The 21,076-nt window shown below is 41.5% G+C and overlaps 1 protein-coding gene across 2 annotated transcripts in view; it reads right to left on the bottom strand.

The window, feature by feature from the left end:
- The window catches only part of ALB1 (ALBINA 1), a 309,920-nt gene that overhangs the window by 259,959 nt on the left and 28,885 nt on the right, over positions 1–21,076 (bottom strand). The window lies entirely within an intron of this gene.

Genomic DNA, 21,076 nt, shown 5'->3' with positions numbered 1-21,076 from the left:
AATTCTATGCTCCTCTGGAATATCTTTTACCCTTATATTCAATTTTTTGAATTCCTCAATGTGCTCCACCATTGAACCCTTTTGTTTGAGATTTATCAATTGGCTAAAGAAGGTGTTGCTTTTTGTATCCTCATAATGTGTTATCATTTCCTCCATAAAATTGACCAAGTGACAATTTGTTTATGAGAGCAAAGCCATTGATACCATACAAACTAATTGGGTTCTAAATATAAAGTTGCAATGCGTACCTTTTGTGTGTTTTGCACATTATGGAGATCGAAATATTGCTCCATCTGTAGTATCCATGTTACAGGATCCTTGCCATCAAACTTCCTCATATCGATCTTTAGAACATGGTGGGTCTTCAATCCAACATTAGATTCTATGGAATCATGATTAACGTTTCTTTTGTTCTCATCATGAGTTTCCTCTACTACCTTTTTGCCATTAGGAAGCATTTCTTGAAGCAACTTTGCCAAACCTCCTTTCAAACCTTCCATGTCTTTCTTCAAATCTTCAATGTTTACTTCTAAACCATCCATCTTAGATTCCACGCCATCAATCTTAGCTTCCACGCCATTCATCTTAGCTTCCACGCCTTTCTTTAAACCATCCATCTTAGCTTCCAAGCCTTTCTTTAAACCAACCGTCTTAGTTTTTGTTACTTTTTGTGAGAGTGAAACTTGTTGCACTTGGTCTCGTAATTTTGATATATCATGTTGCATTTCTTCCTTTTCTTCATGAGTCATGGTAGAGCTTTCAGGTTGCTTACTAGGTGTTTCCATTTTCTTTCTTCAGGGCATCAATTAATGATAATTATGCTTCACTATGCCCTTTGAATTACTTCAAACTAATTTTTCAAACCAAACTTATGCAAAATTTGAAAAAGACTATCACATTTTTTTCACTTTGTAGGAGCTCGATATTGAATTTGTTGTATCTTTGTAATTTCGGATCTCCAAGGTCTGAAATTTCATCTTGTGGTAGCCCTCTGAGTCCTTTTTCCAACCCCACAAGTCTGATCAAGATTGGATTCTCCAAGAAAAAGTTATTCCAAATATCCCACGATGGCCTGATTATAGATTGGTTTAGTAGAGCAAACTTGTACAAAGTGCCACGTGTCACTGTTTTGACCTTCAAACCTGGAAACTATACACAAAAAACTATAGTCCGTCCTCTTTCTGTAACTTTTTACGAAATTTCAATCTGATGCTCAGAGAGAAAGTTATGACGATTTTCCCCAAGTCACCTATTTGATAAAATAATTCGGGAACCCGCAAAAACCCTAACTTCCTTGGATCATATCTATGAAAATATAGTGAGAAAAGATCTAAAATTCGAACCCGAGGTTCATCAAGATTTCGGCTCAAATGGGTTTTAATTTCAGCTTTTGAAATTTCATAGAAAAAAGCGAAAATGCCACGATGACTTTTTTGAAGCAGCGAAACCCTAGAATCCAAAGCTCTGATATCAAATGTTATTTAACTAGCTCACAAAATAGAAGAAAAGATAGGTCAATGACTTCAAAATCAGCCTCTTCGAGGGGGCGACCTCCTTTACATTACACAAATGAACAATTCTTGGATGATACAAATGACAAGGCCTCCTTTCTATATATAGGAGTCTAAGGGGTCTCAATACAATTAGAGCCTACATAACAATAATATTGTAGGGGCACAACAATAACAATAGTGGGCTTCTATGGGGCACAATAATAACAACATGGGGACTATATGGGCACAATAATACAATAAGGGGGTTGCACTAAAAACAATAAGAGGTTACAATAGTAGTATAGGGACCTAACACATGCACGAGTGGACTCGCCATGCATATATATTTTGACAGCACCAGTGGACTCCCCATGAAATTGTGAATCCGATAAGTATAATGTTGTATATATGCATGACAGTTCGAGATTGCATGCATGAGTGACACATGGCACCATGCATGGGTGACATGTGGCGCTTTGCATGGTTGACACATGGCATGATGAGAGGCTTCCAAATGGCACCTCATGCATGGGAAATGGATGCATAAAACAAAAAATAAAATAAAAAGGAGTGCCCACTTTAACTCAACTAAACTCCCACATGCATGGCGCCCACTCCACCTCACTCCACATGCATGCCACTTCCACTCCACTTCACTCAACTCTCTCATGCACCTCACTTGCCTCCTAACTCCCTCTCTACGCCACAACTCACTCATCCGCTCCACCTCACTCCACATGCACGCCACTTCCATTCCATTTCACTCAACCCTCTGATGCGCCTCACTCACCTCCTAACTCCCTCTCCATGCCACATATCACTCATTCACTCCACATCTCACTCACTCTACCCTCTATTTGCTCCACTTAACTCAACCATCATGCATGAAGAAGTGGGCGCCCCCTTTGGCTCCAAAAAACTATAAATAAAAGCTCTCTCTTCCCCATTCATCATTAGAAATTATTTGGCATTCTCTTATCATTCTATATTCTTCTTGTCTCCACTATTGTACAAAAGGAAGATCTTCATTACTAGTTTGTAATTGGCTATCATGGTTGACTGCAGCCTTTTGGAAATTTATGAATAAAGATTGGTTTTGCTCTCAGCCACTGCACTCTCTTATCTTGTTGCTAACAGTGCGCTGAATTTCGTGCATTGTAGAGATTAAATGTTTGTCTTGAATTTCCCTTTCATTCGAACATATCACATTTAATATTTGAATGTCTTTTGAATTTCTACTCACAAAATCAAAATTTCAATCTAACTAGGATCTCAGTTTTAGCGTTGGGTTTTTTTTTAATTTCAAAGTTCCAAGTGCAGATGACTTTATTTTTGCAAATTAAAAATGGATAACGCTAGTTGTTGTTGATAGTTTTCTTTTGATTTTTGGGAATAAAATACTTTGTTGTAGCATTGTTTCTCACTAGGTTAAAGGGAAGAGAAGAAAAGTACGATTTATTTTAACCCATCTCCAAGCCTAAATGTTTGTTGATCCTACTTTTGAATAGGGAATCCTCCCTTCACTTCTAAGAGTCTAAATAGAGAAAGGGCTTATCAAGTGACCATAGGGTGAGCCTCTTATTTGTTTCATGCTTATCATACTTTATTTTCCAAACTCATTTTTGGCGGGTGCAGGAAAATGTGATACCAATTTGTCATTGTAGTCAAGGAACAACTAAGTCCATTCCCTAGCCCAACGAAAGTAGTGGGTAAGTGATTATTTTCTTTGATCTTTTCTCATTCACCTGACGACTCCAATGCAAAACCATACCGGACATTTAAGATCTTCTTGATTTGATCATACACAAGGATTATACCTGATGCTTGACAATCCAAAGCACCTTTTTTGAGGATAGACCATAAGACTATCTAAGGTCTCTCCTACTAGGAATCCACCTGCTCACACAACCACGGTCCAACCTTCATCTGCTGCAAGTATCTTCGTAAGTGCATCACTTGTCATTTCAACAGCATCAGTAACTACTCAATCCACCCATTCATATATTCCTTCTTTAAGTTCAAATCAATGTTTTTAAAACTGGAACCAGTGACCGGACCGATCCACCTAATGAACCAGTTTACCGACCGGAACCGGTCTAACTGGGACTAGTTTGGTCTAAACGAACCGGTTTTAGAAAAATACATTAAATAATTAATTTTGAATGAAAAAAGCTATTTTTAAGATTTACAACCATTATTCCAAGCAAATAGAGACAAAATATGCAAAGATTGCTCATTTATATACCATGTAAAGGTGAATATATCAAAATGGCATCGAGTGCAATACATATCATCGACAAAATACATAAGCAATGAGGCTCTAAATGGCCTCTAGAGTGCAAAAACAAAGGCTACAAACTATGGGGCCAACGGCCTACTACAAGACAGAGACTCAAGTCTACATATATGATAATAATAGTGATCAACATTATCACTTGAAATGTTAAGTTATGGTATGTTCTATGCTTATAACAGTTTACTTCTTTTTCTTATTATATTCCACCGATTAGCAATCACATGTACATAAAGTAAAATGCAGATAGAACATTAAACGATCGACAGAAAACAAGCCAAGACAAGAGACCAGTGTTCCACGGGGACGCGTCCCCCAGGGTGGGGTGCGCGCACCCCTCGCACCCCACGCACCCGGGACGGGGAGACTCTCGAGGGTGCGTTTCACCACGTCCCCCTTTTGGGGAGACTCGGGGAGACGCAAGGGGGTGCGTTTCCCCAATGTGGGAGACTCGACTCCCCGAAAGAGGTACTTCTGGGCGTCCCCCCCAAAAATGGGGTTCTTCTGGGCGTCCCCCCGAAAATGGGGTTCTTCTGGGCGTCCCCCCTTCATTTTTGTCTAATTACCCTTTATAAACCAAAAATAAAAAATAAAAAAAAATGAAAATTAATTTATTAAAAAAACATAAAAAATAAAAATAAATTAAATTAACAATTACAAATAAAAAATTACATGAACAAGTTAGGGTTAACTCCACTTTTCAAGTTTTCATTCTACCGCCACTCATTATGCTCTTACCTCAACGCATTTTTTTCTTCCATCTGCTCTCACTGCGCCCACGAGAGCTTCAGCGCATCCTCACTCTTCTCCACGCAGCGACTTGCTGTTAGCACTTAGCAGTCGTTCCAAACTTGCAGTGGCATCCTCCCTCTTGCTCCACGCAGGCGGCAGCATATCAACGATTCAGCGTAATCTTGAATATATTGAAGCTGGGCCTCTTCATTTGACTACCGAATAAGTTAGCAGTCGTTGCAAACTTGCAGTGGCATCCTCCCTCTTGCTCCACGCAGGCGGCAGGCGGCAGCGTATCAACGATTTAGCATAATCTTGAATATATTGAAGCTGGGCCTCTTCATTTGACTACCGAATTCAAACAAGAAAAACTCGTTTCTGAGGTGATTTTGTGAAGTAATTTCGTGGATTTTTTGCTATCTCTGAGGTGGTTTCGTTGGGCTTCTCTGGTCACAAGTCTTGCGCTTTTCTGGTCATAATTTCTGGTTTGTTTTTTGGAGCAGTATTTTCACTTTGGAACTGCTGTCATACTCTTATCAGACCTCAGTCTCAGCACTGGGAAAAGGTTTGCTACAGCCTACAGACCTCAGTTCATCCCTGAGGCAAGGAGCAGATCTCTGCAACTTCGGTCCTGAGGCAAGAAGTAGACCACTGTTATCCTCAGCCATGTGAAGACTTAGTGTTCAATTTAGAATCTAGAAGACTAGAATGATGAATGATGAATTCAGAATTTTCAATTTTCAATTTAATTTTTAAATCAATGATTCAATGTAAATTATAGAATGATGATTGATGAATGATGAATGATATGGATCAATGTACATTGTATTTGAATATTTGAGTTTCATATTGAATTTTATTATTGAATCTTATGGTATTGAATCTTGATGAATTAGCATTATTGAACAATGAATATGAACATGAAAATTTCAAAATTATATACATATACATAAATTTATAATATATATAATTAAAAATTATATTATATATACCTCAACGTCTCCCCGTCTCCCCTAAATTTCCCTAAAATTTCAGAGTTCTCCCACACGTCCCCTTTGTGCGTCTCCCCGCACCCGCGTCTCCCCGTCCCGGAGACTTTGTGGAACATTGCAAGAGACACAAGATGTGGCGGCTAGCCAGGGACAAACCCCACAATGTGTGGGGAAACCCTTTGATCAAATCTTCTTTTATCTTCAATAATTCAGCAGAGAGAAATAGTACAATAAATCTGATTCATATCAGCAGTAGCAAACCCTAGATCAGTAGCATCAGCATTAGCGGCTTCATTATCAAACTAGGGCAGACCATATCTCACAAACCGACAGTCGGATTGACTTCATTCCACCACCAAAAGTTTCGGCTTCCAGAGGAGGTTCAGATGAACCTACAGCGCAGTTCAGATGAGGAGATCTTCTAGGCCACACAAGTCAATCTTTACTTCTGCAGTTGCAGCTTCAGTTTCAGCAGTTTCCGGCTTCAAACTAGGGCAGTTGATATCTTGCAAACCATTCGTCGGATTGACTTCATTCCACCACCAAAAGTTGCGGCTTTCAAAGGAGATTCAAATGAACCTACAGCGCAGTTCCAAAGAGGAGATCTTCTAGGCCACGCAAGTCAATCTTTACTTCTGCAGTTGCAGCTTCAATTTCAGCAGTTTCCGGCTTCAAACTAGGGCAGTCGATATCTTGCAAATCGTTCGTCGGATTGACTTCATTCCACCACCAAAAGTTGCGGCTTTCAAAGGAGGTTCAGATGAAACTACAACGCAGTTCCAAAGAGGAGATCTTCTAGGCCACGCAAGTCAATCTTTACTTTTGCAGTTGCAGCTTCAAATTCAACAGCTTTCGGCTTCACATGTGTGAGAGAGAGAGACCCATTTCAGCGCAGTAGAGAAGAGACTCATATCTGCGCAGTAGAGAGAGAGAGATGTGATGAGATGAGTGAGTCCAAATGAGAAAAAGTCCTCTTATATTTATACACAATGTTGGTGGTTGAATAGATGCGACTGTTGGGCTTCTGAGCCTACATGAGTTGTAGGCCGGCTTGATAATAATTCCATAATCAAAATAAATTCATATCTCCATGAATACTTATCGGAATCGGATGATCTTTATATCAATCCTACACCTCTCGACGAGAGGAATCTAATAAAAATATTATTAGCCATGAATAAGATGACCCACATGAAGTTTTGCCCTGGTTGCCAATTTTAACATGAAACTTCTCATGAGTCATCATGATCAAACTCAGTTGGTTGAGTCTCGACTCCCAAAATTTGCAGTCACAAACTTCTCTATTGGTTCAGTGACTTGAGTCTCAAACTTCTGAAGATATTCTGTCCTGATATGCCCTATTATTTCATTTGGTGCTCCACATGGCTTTACATGGCCTCCTATCCCAGCCAAGTGTTGCTTGAACCTGTTAATACCCCCTCCTTGAATGGATTTTTGGCAATATTTGCAGATCATTTTGCCATCAATCATATCACAATGAGCCCATGTAGTATCTCTGGCTTTTGGAGGCATGATGACTACTACTTAGCTTAAACTCTGTTGTTCCACTACTCCAGCAAAAACTCAACACTCTCCAAGCTACCAACCAAACTCACAAACACTCCAAATGAGATGTGTGAGACAAATGAGAGGGAGAGGGGCCTCTTAAAGGCTTGGAGAGGGTGTTTTTGGAGGGAAAGCACCCTTAGTTTCCCTCCAAAACCCCTAAAACACAGTCAAAAAGTCGCTTTTTTAGTTGACGATGGGCATGCCTCCTAACCGGTCGTTTAGGACGAAACCGGCCAGTTAGGACTGGTTTTTTGCAAAAAAAAGGAGAAATGCCCCCCCTGACCGGGTTTTTTGGCCGGTTTTGACCGGTGGGCCTGCTAACCGGCCGGTTAGACCAGTAACCGATTAGCAAGGCCGGTTTTGAAAACTATGGTTCAAATATGGTTGGTTTTACTATGAATGTTTATGCACCTTAAACATTACTGCAATTGTTGGGCAACCTCATGATTTACCCTCTCTTAAAGCAAGGAAACTTCTTCCCAAGTTTAGTGGTAACAATGCTATATCTGTAGAAGATCATTTAAATGATTTTCTTATAGGAATTGATGACTTGGAAATTGAACATGAGGATATCGTTATGAAGTTGTTTATGCAGACCCTTGAGGGGGATGCACGAACTTGGTACAAAGCTTTACATGTCGATTCTATAAATACTTGGGAATTTTTTCAATGAAAGTTCACTGGCAAATGAGCATACAAGCAGGATAGTTCCTTTTTGTTATCTAGATTCACATCAATTTATAAGCAAGAAAATGAAGTGGTGGCCGAATTTAACAATCGATTTTCCAAGTTATACTATAGAAAACCTCAACCCACAAGACCAAGTGTAGAGTTCACTCTTGAGTCTTCTATACTATTATAAGTCTTTTAATGAAAATTTTGGTTTCTTGCTCAGGGAGAAGGATCCACAAGACTTGGATTATGCTTTTGTTGTCGTGCTCAAAATTGAAAGAAATATGCAAGCAACAAAGAAGACACATACTCCACTCAACAAACTCTTTGATCCATAGGGTAGAAGCGTGATGAATGTGAAGGAGAAGGAACTCGAGTTAGAAGAAACTTTTGGCAAGGTAATCAATTTATTGCAAGATCTGAGCAACAAAGTAATTAAAATCGAGGAGGACCTGCATCACTCTCAAGTTAGTCTCAACCGGGGAATTGACCGTATCAACATCCACAGCATAAGCCTCAACGAAACAAGCAAATTCCAGATAGTAAGAAAAAACAAAAATTCTAAGTTTTCTTCTAATAACAATTTTGTGGGACATGCAACAGTTGACCATTATTATAGAGCTTGTGATTTACCACATAATGAAGAAGGTTGTGCAGTGTTCACCTAAATGTGAAAATTCAGAATTCCGAATCACTACTGCAGGAATTGATTACGTTTCTCCTATTTGTTAATTACTGAAGCAGATTATTTACTGTTTCCTACAGTAAACATTGAAACAAATACACCGCAACCTACACCATTTAAATTATAAACGGAAACAAGAAACTGAATAGGAAAGAGATACAACACATCTACACAGTTATTTTTGGACAAATGTCCCCAAAAAAACCCAATGCGGGAAAATCGGTGTAGCAGCTCTGAGGGATTTATTATTATGCAGTAGTAATTTCTGAATACAACCTCTGGACGCCTTCCTAGCAATCTAATTACAGAGAATATCACTAATAGAGAGATTTGTGAGATTACCTCACACTATCACTAGAAGTCTTGACTGATCCAACCCTTGAATGAACAGCCCCTAGCTGCCTCTGTGTAGCGTTTGCGTCAGCCCAGCATCACACTGTCTAGGACCTGCGTCACTCTTCCCAGGTGATCGATTTGCCTCTGAGATTCTGAATTCTGCTTTCCCGGTCTCACACCCCAACTTCCAGCTACAAAAATCGAACCCTCTAGCAAATTTCGTACTCCCTCAAGGCTTCTGCGTAGCTCTCCATCAGCCTCTCTGGCTCTGCGCTGCCTCTACTGGATCTCTCTCTCTCTTCTTTGCTAAGTATTCTCTAACCGGGAAAGATCTCCCTTCGGATACTATCCCTGCCCCTCTCTGCAAAAGATCACTATCAAAAATCTCTCTGGCAATTGCTCTGCTTCAGAAAATCATACTTTTGATCTTCTCTCTATGTATGTTTTCCGAATGCCCATCAAGCCTCCTCTTATAATCTTCTCGTTGAGAACCAACAGCCGAGATTAACTTCTAATCAATGGCTTAGATCATTTTGGCTTGATCCTCGTCTTCTTCTAGAAGTTACACCCACAGTTTAGATTAATACCCATTAATTATTTTAATTTCCTAAGTTTAGACTTAGGGTCCCATTAAAAATTGTTGAAATTTCTAAGTGTGACACGTCAGAAATTCCAACTGCATTATCTGGTTTATTATCTCCTACTTGTTATTTACATTAACAAGTTATTTATAAATATAAATACCGAAATAAACACAAATGCAGCCTCAACACATATACAGATCAGCAACTGAAATAACTGAGACAATCACACGAGGGACACCGTTATTTTTGGACAATCGTCCCCAGAAAAACCCAATGCGGGAAAACCGGTGCAGCAGATATGAGGGTTTTATAATTATGCAATTTCTGAATACAATTAGGGTGCTAGAAATGGCTCACCCTGCAGATATTTTCCTTGGCAGTAGTACCTCTCTTCGGAGACAGATATTCTAGTTGATTAACAACCAGATGATGAACCCCACAGTGACTTCGATAATTCCTTAGCTGGACAGCGAAAGGTGCTCCAAGCTTCTCTCTAGAACTGTGTCACCCTCTAGGGACTGTGTCACCCTCCTACGACTCTGCATCAGCTCACCAACAATCAGTCTACCCCACGAAAATCACCCAGCGCAACCTCTTCTGCCCAGTGTCGGCTCTACAAGCCTCTGCAGCTTTTGCGTCAACCACTTGGCCCTCTGCGTCTTCTGCGCTAGCCTTCTCAGCCTCTATGTCAGTCCCGGCTGCCTCTACGTCAACTCTCCTTGGCTCTGTGGTGTCTCTCCGACACTATCTCTGCCTCTCTGCTATGTATTCTCGGCCTCTTGCCGAACTGCCCCTCACTACAACAGATCATTGGTTCAATTCTCTTAGCAAATCCTGCCCCAGAAAATCAAACTGACTGATCAATTTTGGTGTATCTCCAGCTGACCCTCAAGCCTCTTATATTTTTCTTGTTGACAATTCAACAGTCGAGATTAAGTCCCTAATCAACGGCTCAGATTAGATTTGGCTTGATCCTCATCTCTTGGAACCTTCTAACCCAAAATTATATTAATACACATTAATATTTTAATTTTCTTAAGTTTATACTTAGGACCCCATTAAAAATATTAATTATTTTAATATCTCCTCATTCCGGTAGAATTTCTCCAAATGATTTTTGGGTTTTCGAGATCTCATGTGCTTTAGCCTCTCCACCAATTTTCATGGCTAGAGCACATTCGATGCTACCACAAATCAACACTCCCTCTTAGCAAGGAATGTGCTCTAGTAATGCTCCATCACTAAAACATCACACTGATCCTCCGCACCGGTACCTGTGCTGATGCTTGGCCTGCTGCCTCACATCATCTGCACTGTTGCTTCCTGTACTGCTGCCCATGACACTGCCACTGCCACTACTACATCTGTACTGCAACTCCCTCTCAATATGCTGCCCATGCTACCCCTAGCACTACCACTGCTAACTGCTGCACTGCAACTCAGTTACCGAGAAGTAGGTAACTGACTTCCCCAAATAATGACATCCCAGTCAGTCTGGAAGCCTCATGATGTTGAAACTGCCTCTGCTGCTATTCTGTGCTCCCTCTGCGTTGTTGCATACACCTTTGTGCCTCTCGCACTATTGCAACCTCCACTGCGCTGCCTCAGATTTCTGCATCCAAGCACTGCCTTGCTGCTCCACTACACTTTGCTCCACCCGACCTCTGTCATCTTGCTACTGTCGTTAAGGGCTCCCGTAGCCGGATATGATACTAGAGTTCGAGCACCTCTAAGGATCTTGCCCCTAGTATGTAGTCTTCCTGACTACAACTTGATGTATCCCCACCTCTTCTCTAGAGGTGCATGAGCACTCATGGCACAATCGTCATCAGTCTCGACCTCTCTCTCTACCTTAGCTGGAGATGCCTTTGAATCAAAAGCCTCTCCCTTGTGTGAAAATTCTATTACTGCAGCAACTAATTTATTTTTCCTACTTATTCTTCAATAAGTTATTTACGAAATCGCTTCAGTAAATATTAAAATAAACTCTACTGCAGATATCACACCATAGAATAGAAACAAATACATGCACAAAAACCAAACACATCAACACAATTATTTTTGGACAAATGTCCCCGGAAAAACCCAATGCGGGAAAATCGATGCAGCAGAGGAGGATTTTATTAATCAGTTATTCTTGAGTACAACTAGGTGCCAAACTGGCTTACCCAACAAAGATAAATTCTCCAGCACCTCTTCCGGACTCAGCGTCAAACTTGCGGACCTCTGCGCAGCTCCCAGACCCTTTGCATCAGCTCCTTCCTCTCTACGTCAGCACTGGGCCTCTCTGCGTCATCCACGCAGGCCCTCCAGTGACTGCACAATCCTGCTGCCTCTACATCTGCCTGAGAGGCTCTGCGTTTGCCTCTCTGATCCCTGCACTGATCTTCTGGTACTGATCCTGCCTCTCTGTTCCGTACTCGCTACCTCATGCTGCACTCCAAAACTCTAGTTCGAATTTCTCAGCAAACCCTGCTCCAGAAATCGAACTGACTGGTCTCCCGCAGTATATCTCCAACTAACCCTCAAGTCCCCTTTTATACTTTTCCTATTGATGAATCAACGCCGAGATTAAGTCCCTAATCAACGGCCGAGATTAAGTACCTAATCAACAGCTAAGATTAAAATAGACTTGATCCTTATCTTTTGGAAGCTTCTCATCCTTATCTTTATTAATACCCATTAATATTTTTATTTCCCTAAGTCTAAACTTAGGAACTCATTTAAAATATTAATTATTTTAATAACTCTTCATCTGAATGAATTTTTCCAAAATGATTTCTGGGTTTTGGAGATCTCATGTGCTTTAGCCTCTCCACCAATTTTCATGGCTAGAGCAGTTCCAATGCTACCCCAAATCAACACTCCCTCTTAGCTAGGACTATGCTCTAGTAATGCTCCATACTGAGAATCACTCTGATTATACGGCACAGATACTTGTGTTGATGCTAGGCCTCCCCGCCCAACATCCTCTGCATTGCGGCATCCTCTACTGCTACCCATGGCTCTGCCACTGCCACTGTTGCATCCGTACGACAACTCCCTCTGCATCTGTGTTGTTGTTGGTCCTTCTTCCTAACACTGCATCTGCACTGCAACTCCCTCTGCATCCGTGCTGCAGTTGGTCCTTCTTACCAACACTGCATCTGCAATGCAACCCCTTCTCATCATGTTGCATCGTGTTACCGCTGACTGCTACTGCACTGCAACCCCTTCTCATCATGTTGCATCGTGCTACTACTGACTACCACTGCACTGCAACATCATACCCATTTATGCTACTGAAATGGATTCTTTATCATCCCCATTTTCTCCTTGAAATAATCAAACTTTGTTCTTCCAAAGGCCTTGGTAAGGATGTCTACCACCTGTTTTCCTGTAGGAGTGTAGCTCAACTGTACAACTCCTCGTTGGACACAGTCTCTAACAATGTGACACCGAATATCAATATGCTTTGACCGTTCGTGAAATATTGGATTCTCAAAGAGATTGATGCAACTTTGATTATCACACATGACCCTGGTTGCCTCCATCTTTCTTCTGAATAGGTTCACAAGCAATTTTCTAAGCCATATGGCTTCACACCAAATTGTGCTTGCATCCATATATTCTGCTTCAACTGAGCTCAGAGCTATGAATTTATGTTTCCTACTGCACCAAGAGGTCATTCCCGATCCAATGTTGAAACAGTACCCAAAGGTACTTTTCCGATCCACTGAACTTCCAACCCAATCTGCATCAGTAAATCCACTCAATCTGATATCCTTACTCCTGGTGTACAAGACTCCATAATCGACTGTTCCCTGTATATATCTGAGAACATGTTCGACTGCTTCCCAGTGCACCCTCTTCGGTTCCACCATGAACTGACTAAGGGTGTTGACAGCGTAACAAATGTTTGGCCTAGTATTGACCAGATACATCAAGGACCCTATGAGCTGCCTGTATAAGGTGGGATCAACATCCTTGTCTTCTGATGCATCAATTTTCTTCCAATTGGTGATCATTGGAGTAGCCATGGGTCTACAATCCTGCATCCTGAATCTCTTCAGAATTTCTATAGCATATCTCCCTTGCCCAAGGAAGATCTCCCCCTTTTGCTACCAAACTTCCAACCCCAGGAAATAATGCATTTGTCCCAAATCCTTCATGTCAAATTCTGTGGCTAGATTCTTCTTGCAGTCCCCAATGAGCCTGGATGATCCTGTCAAGAAGAGATCATCCACATATAATACTAGGATTAGAGGCTCATTCTCTACAACCAAATAGTAGAGATTTGGATCTGCGTCACTCTTGACAAATCCCATCTTCTGCAAGTAGCCATCAATTCGACCATACCATGCTCTAGGTGCTTGTTTCAGCCCATACAAGGCTTTCTTCAATCTGCATACATGAGACTTCTTCTCATGTGTCTCAAAGCCTTCTGGTTGTTCAATGTATACCTCCTCTTCTATCACCCCATTTAGGAATGTCGTTTTGACATCCATCTGATGAATCTCCCATCCCATCTGTGCTGCAAGAGATATCACGGTTCTAATAGATGTATACCTGGCTACTGGGGCGAAGGTCTCTTCGTAGTCAATTCCTTCCTTCTGAGCATACCCCTTAGCCACAAACCTAGCTTTGTATTTTTCCACACTGTCGTCTGCAGCGTATTTAATCTTGTAGATCCATCTTGAACCTACCACCGATCTGTCTTGAGGCCTCGACACTACCTCCCAGACATCGTTCACCATTATAGAGTTGTATTCCTCCACCATCGCATCCAACCAAACCTGATGTTGAGCAGCCTCCTGAAAACTGGCAGGCTCCCCATCCTGAGCTACTAATGCTTGATATCTATCTGGTTGTTTTCACTCCCTTTTATTGTTTCTTGGTGCACCGATGAAATCCTCTGCATCTCGTAGAATCTGACGAAGTTCCCTGCTCGTTCTTCCTCTGGTAGCAGGTGCTTCTGTTAGCTCCTCCTCCTCTTGTGATTCTTCCTGATCCGAGGAAGAATTATTGTCTTCCGTTGGTTGAAGTGGTTTGACCAACGGCTCATCTTTTCACTGCTCCTCAGAAGGCATTTCTCGAGATTTTTTGAAGGCCCTATCCTCCATGAACTTCACATCTCGTCGAACTACTACCTTCCTGCTCCCTGGAAGATAGATTCTATATGCCTTAGCATTCTCACTATATCCCACTAGATATCCTTTCTCTACAATTTCATCCAACTTCTTCCTCTTTTCCTCAGGTATGCGGCAATATGCTAAGCTCCCAAATATCTTGAAATGACTGACTTCATTTGTCTTCCCTGTGAAGACTTTCTATGGAGAATTCTTGCCCAATGCCCAATGAGGAGTTTTATTCTGAACATAGATTGTCGTGTTGCATGCTTCTGCCCACAGGAATTTTGGCATATCCTAATCATACATCATGGCCCTGGTTACTTCCACGATAGTCCAGTTCTTCCTTTCTGCCACTCCATTCTGCTCCGGATTGTACGAAGTTGTCCACTCTCTTCTGATCCCCTCCCTAGCGCAAAAGTCTATGAAGTCCTTGTCGACATATTCTCCACCATTATCTGAGCGCAAAACTTTTATTTTCTTTCCAGTCAAATTCTCCACCAGAGCCTTGAACTCTTTGAATCAATAGAAAACCTCATCCTTGGTTTTCAAAAAATAAATCCAAGTTTTCCTAGAGTGGTCATCGATGAAGGTGACGAAGTATTCGGCACCACTAAGAGCTTTAGTGGACATTGGTCCGTAGATATCTGAGTGTATCAATCCTAGTACACTCTTGGCCCTGTTTTTACTTCTAGGAAATGCTGCTTTGGCATACTTGCCCAAAGCACATCCTCTACATACATCATCTCTCTCTGTACTAAGATCTGGAACCCCTGTTACAGTTTTCCTGAGGATTCTCAGAGCCCCATGGTGCAAATGTCCCATTCATCTATGCCATAGTTCATTCAGATCCTTGTCCCCATGACTGCCTATCAGTGCCACTGGTGATTCTAGTTGTAACCTGTACAACCTATTACTCCTGATTCCGATTTGCACTTTCTTTTTCTAGCTTGGGTGTTTGACGTACACTTTCTCCTTGATGAAGAAAACGTCGTAGCCCTTGCTTTGAAGTTGTGATACGTATATTAAGTTCATCCCCAATCCTAGCACATGCAGCGAATTGGTGGCCTGGAATCGCTCTCTTGTTTCTATTCGAAACATTATGGTCCCCTTTCCTACTGGAGTACACTTTGCCTTATTCCCCATGGTGATCTGAAAATTTATCCTCTCCTCCTGATACTTAGAGAAACATTCCCGGATTCCTATCATATGCCAGAAGGCTCCGTTGTCTATATACCATACCTCAGATGATGCCGAGCTTGTTACACAAGCAACTTCTTCTTCCAATCTGGAAGCCAACATAGAGAAATCAAGATTTCTATCCCTTGTGCAATTTTTCAAAAATCTGCATGAGTCTCCTGATGTTGATGCCTCTGCATCATGATCTCGACCCATAATTGATTTTCCCTTCATGTCTCTGATTCCTTGCTCTGATACCATGTGAAAATTCTATTACTACAGCAACTGATTTATTTTTCCTACTTATTCTTCAATAAGTTATTTACAAAATCGCTTCAGTAAATATTAAAATAAACTCTACTACAGATATCACACCATAGAACATAAACAAATACATGCACAAAAACCAAACACATCAACACAGTTATTTTTAGACAAATGTCCCCGGAAAAACCCAATGTGGGAAAACTGGTGCAGCAAAGGAGGATTTTATTAATCAGTTATTCTTGAGTACAACTAGGTGCCAAATTGGCTTACCCAACAAAGATAAATTCTCCAGCACCTCTTCCGGACTCAGCGTCAAACTTGCGGACCTCTGCGCAGCTCCTAGACCCTCTGCGTCAGCTCCTGCCTCTCTACGTCAGCACTGGGCCTCTCTGCATCACCCACGCAGGCCCTCCAGTGACTGCGCAGTCCTGCTGCCTCTGCGTCTGCCTCTCTGATCCCTGCGCTGATCTTCTAGTATTGATCCTACCTCTCTGTTCCATACTCGCTACCTCTTGCTGCACTCCAAACCTCTAGTTCGAATTTCTCAACAAACCCCACTCCAGAAATCGAACTGACTGGTCTCCCTCAGTATATCTCCAACTGACCCTCAAGTCCCCTTTTATACTTTTCTTGTTGATGAATCAACGGCCGAGATTAAGTCCCTAATCAATAGCTAAGATTAAAATAGACTTGATCCTTATCTTTTGGAAGCTTCTCATCCTTATCTTTATTAATACCCATTAATATTTTTATTTCCCTAAGTTTAGACTTAGGAACTCATTAAAAATATTAATTATTTTAATAACTCTTCATTTGGATGGATTTTTCCAAAATGATTTCTGGGTTTTGGAGATCTCATGTGCTTTAGCCTCTCCACCAATTTTCATGGCTAGAGCACATCCGATGCTACCCCAAATCAACACCTTGTTTTTCTTCCTGGGACACTTTTATGCATAATGTCCCAACTCCCCACAATGGAAGCACTTCACCTTGGAGATGTCCTTCTTCTTCTTCTTCCCTTGTTTTCCCATAGATGCTAGAGCCGCATCCTCCTCCTCTTTCTTGGTTCGACCTCCCTTGCCACTACTCCCCACCTTAGCCATCCTCCTGATCTCTTCCTGTCGAAGCGCTGCCCACATCTCCTCCCAACCAGGAAGAGTAACCCTGCCCAAAATACTTTGGACAAATGTCTCCCACTCCTCGGAGACTGCATTCAGGGTTGTCCCAACCATAAACTCTGGATCCGGCGTAGACCCCACGGAAGTAAGTTGGTCGTGAATCTCCTACAACCTGAGAAGGAATAGATCTATCTGCTCTCCCTTATGCATCTGATATGACCACAACTAATTCTCCAATAGCATCTTCCGTTGCACGGAAGTGCCCTAATACAAGGTCGTCAAAGTGTCCCACAATCCACATCTCCTTTGTGGTGTTCTTCTCAGCAATATGTGGTATGACATGATCTTTGACCCCGTCAAGGATCATGCACTTCGCCCTCACCATTGCATCCTCATACTTTTCGTTCTCAGCTGGGTCGACTAGAATAGCCACAGTTTTTAAGGAAAAGTCCTTGATGCGATGTCAATCCAGGACTACCAAGATCCTGACCTTTTAGATGATAAAGTTGGAAGCTCCGTCCAACTTGTCCTGATCCCTCACTCTATTCACTGTCATTTCAGCTCCTCTTTTGGATTCCCTCTGAGTCTTGACTCCCCTCCTAGAAATCTCCCTCTAAGTCCTGATTTCCCTCCTAGAAATCCTCTGGCCAGCTGTCAAACTGCTCCTCTCCAATCCTCCTTGCAACTGCAAGGAGGATATGGATTTCTTGGCTATAAATACGTCAAAGTAGTGACTCCCTCTACCTTGGTTCCGTCTCCTTAGACACTATTCTATATCGACAGAAACAGCGTCCCACCAGCTCCCCAAGCCCCAGCAACTGAAGAAACTAAGCCTTTCAGGCTCTACGCAATCCCAGCAAACGTTGAATCTACTCCTCCTGGCCACAATGCTGATCCTTCCTGCCTAAGAAAGATGATCAGGCACTGCGTAGGTCTGATCTGCCCCTCTTTGCCTCTGCGCTGACCCTCTTCCTAGCTCGAAATGTTGACGCAGGCTCTACATCACTTCTTCTCTAGTTTCTTCTGCTCTGGAACAATGCTGTCTCTCGGAACAGCTGCTACTGCTGCAAATTTCAGATTTATGTTGGTGCCTTCAGTGCTCATGTGATCTGTAATGCTTTGATACCATGTTGAAATTTCTAAGTCTGACATGTCAGAAATTCCTACTGCATTATCTAGTTTATTATCTCCTACTTGTTCTTTCCATTAACAAGTTATTTATAAATATAAATACCGAAATAAACACAAATGCAGCCTCAACACATATACAGATCAGCAACTGAAATAACTGAGACAATCACACAAGGGACACCATTATTTTTGGACAATCGTCCCCGGAAAAACCCAATGCGGAAAAACCGGTGCAGCAGATATGAGGGTTTTATTATCATGCAATTTTTTAATACTAGGGTGCGAGAAATGGCTAACCCTATAGAGATTTTCCTTGGCAATAGTACCTCTCTTCAGAGACAGATATTTCGGCTAATTAGCAACCAAATGATGAACTCCACAGTGACTTCAACAGTTCCTTAGCTAGACAACGATAGTTGCTCCAAGCTTCTCTCTGGAGCTGCATCACCCTCTAGATTCTGCGTCACCATCCTATGGCTCTGCGTCAGCTCACCAGCACTCAGTCTACCCAGCCCAACGCAGCCTCTTCTACCCAGTGTCAGCTCTACAAGCCTCTGCGTTAGCATCTTGGCCCCCTGCGTCTTCTGCGCTAGCCTTCTCATCCTCTATGTCAATCCCAGCTACCTCTGCGTCAACTCTGTTGCCTCCGCGTCAGCTCTCCTTGGCTCTGCATTGTCTCTCCGGCACTATCTCTGCCTCTCTGTTATGGATTCTCGGCCTCCTGCCGAACTGCCCCTCGCTGCAACAGATCACTGGTTCAATTTTCTCAGCAAACCCTGCTCCAAAAAATCGAACTGACCGATCAATTTTGGTGTATCTCCCACTGACCCTCAAGCCTCCTCTTATACTTTTCCTGTTGACGATTCAACGGCCGAGATTAAGACCCTAATCAACGGCTCAGATTAGATTTGGCTTGATCCTCGTCTCTTGGAATACACATTAATATTTTAATTTTCCTAAATTTATACTTAGGACCCCATTAAAAATATTAATTATTTTAATATCTCCTCATCCGGGTAGAATTTCTCCAAACGATTTCTGGGTTTTGGAGAACTCATATGCTTTAGCCTCTCCACCAATTTTCATGGGTAGAGCACATTCGATGCTACCACAAATCAACAGAAGTAATTAATTATTTTAATAAAATTGTCTTTGGGTGGAATTTCCCGAAACGATTTCTGGGTATTGTGAAATGCATGTGTCCAAGCCTCCCTGCAAATTTTGAGGCTTAGAGCACATCCGATGCTACTAGAAATCAACACTAAACAGCATACATCTTTGACCCTGACCAGTATGTTGAGACATCTAAGTCCCACAAGGAATCATTAAACATGTTTTTTGTACCTGAAGATCAGGTAGACCCTCAAACCTCAAGCAACCTATAGGTAAGGTGAAGTGGCTTATTTCATGTGAGTCCTGAACAATTCACTGCATGTCAGTCTAGTATAGTATTGATGATGAAACTTGTTCACAAACAAGTTGTGAACTAGCCTTTGATAATCCGTATCTTGTATTTTTCATCTCAAGCATTTCGATTTGGTCTGAAATTAAAAGGGTATTCGGCCTTCTACTTCAGGAAGAGCGAAGAAGAATTAAAGCTATCTTTGACTGTGATTTGGTTCATCATTCTGGGGTTCAGTGCTACACAAAGGGCTCATGTGTATCTCTATTTTGTCTCAGTGCTGATTGAAGCTTACTCTGTCCTGTACTATATCTCTAAAGTTGACCAAGATGATTTGAGCTAATCTCCTCCTCCGTTCATTGATTATCTCAGGAAGAATTTCGGCCTCATAGTGCAATACGTAAAGTACCCGTGTGTTGGCTGTGATCAAGCACGATTTAAGTACAATCTCTGCAATTATTCCTCTGAGATCATCATTCAGTTCTATGCATTTGGCACAGCTCATTTGTGAATCATAGTGGTATGATAGAAATGGGCATATTTATATGGCACTATAGAGAAGTGAATGCTGTTCATATTCATCTCTGTCTTGCACATTAGCAACAGGCATCCAATGGAGTAAGCATTTGATTCTTGTAATGGAATCAATCATCTTTCAGCCTTAAGAGGAAGCTTTAAGTGGCAGAGCTGAGATTATGTCAGTAGGAAAAGATCATAGTAGAAATAATCCTCCTGGAAGTTTGAAGATCTGAAGCTGTTATAAACCTCACTATTATTTACATAAGGTCTGCTATGTGAGGCAGTTCTCTATGAATGGCAACCCAACATCTCTTATGGTCTGTTCAGCATTATGTAAACCCTGGATATCGATGACAGTATTATAGTCTTGTTCACAATCGAAGTTGTGAACAAGACAGATGTAAATCTTGGATACCTTATCTTCTGATTTTGGATGATCATTTGTGGAGGTATGCAAGAAACCTCTTATCAGTAAGCTAGAGTTTATGACTTGTTGAGAAGCGTTAAACTCTTGTGGATGTCATCCTGAGCAAGGCTTTCAATATTCAGTCCTGATTTGTAATAGGAGGTTCTGTTTGTAATAGCAACAGTTGCATCAAGGTTTGCGGTATAAAGTCTGTATGGCAGTAAGAGTGCTTACTTTGCATATTTCTGAATATGTATCAGTTTCATTAGCACCTGCTTTCAGTAAAGAAGATTGCAGTTGTTGTATTGACTGTCATCAAGGGTATTGATTCAGAATTAAATCCAGCATCCCATTATTCTGGCAGACTACAGAAGGTATCTATGCAAGGGTGATTTTACAGTTTCACTTGTTCAGTACCTTGATACAAAGACTCTAAGTCGATATATGGTCAAGCCATGTATATTGGATAAGTTGCTCATTAAGATTATCTAAAAGTATGGTGCTGATCTGGCAGTACAATAAATGAAAAGAGCATATCTAAGTGCTATATATGTGTTGAGGACCACCTTTGCTTCCTAAATAAATTAAAG

Source organism: Pinus tabuliformis, chromosome J (assembly GCF_031772625.1).
Source record: "Pinus tabuliformis cultivar Carrire ecotype Pingquan chromosome J, CPIR1, whole genome shotgun sequence".
Lineage (NCBI taxonomy): Eukaryota > Viridiplantae > Streptophyta > Pinopsida > Pinales > Pinaceae > Pinus > Pinus tabuliformis.
This window is presented reverse-complemented; position numbering and strand designations above follow the sequence as displayed.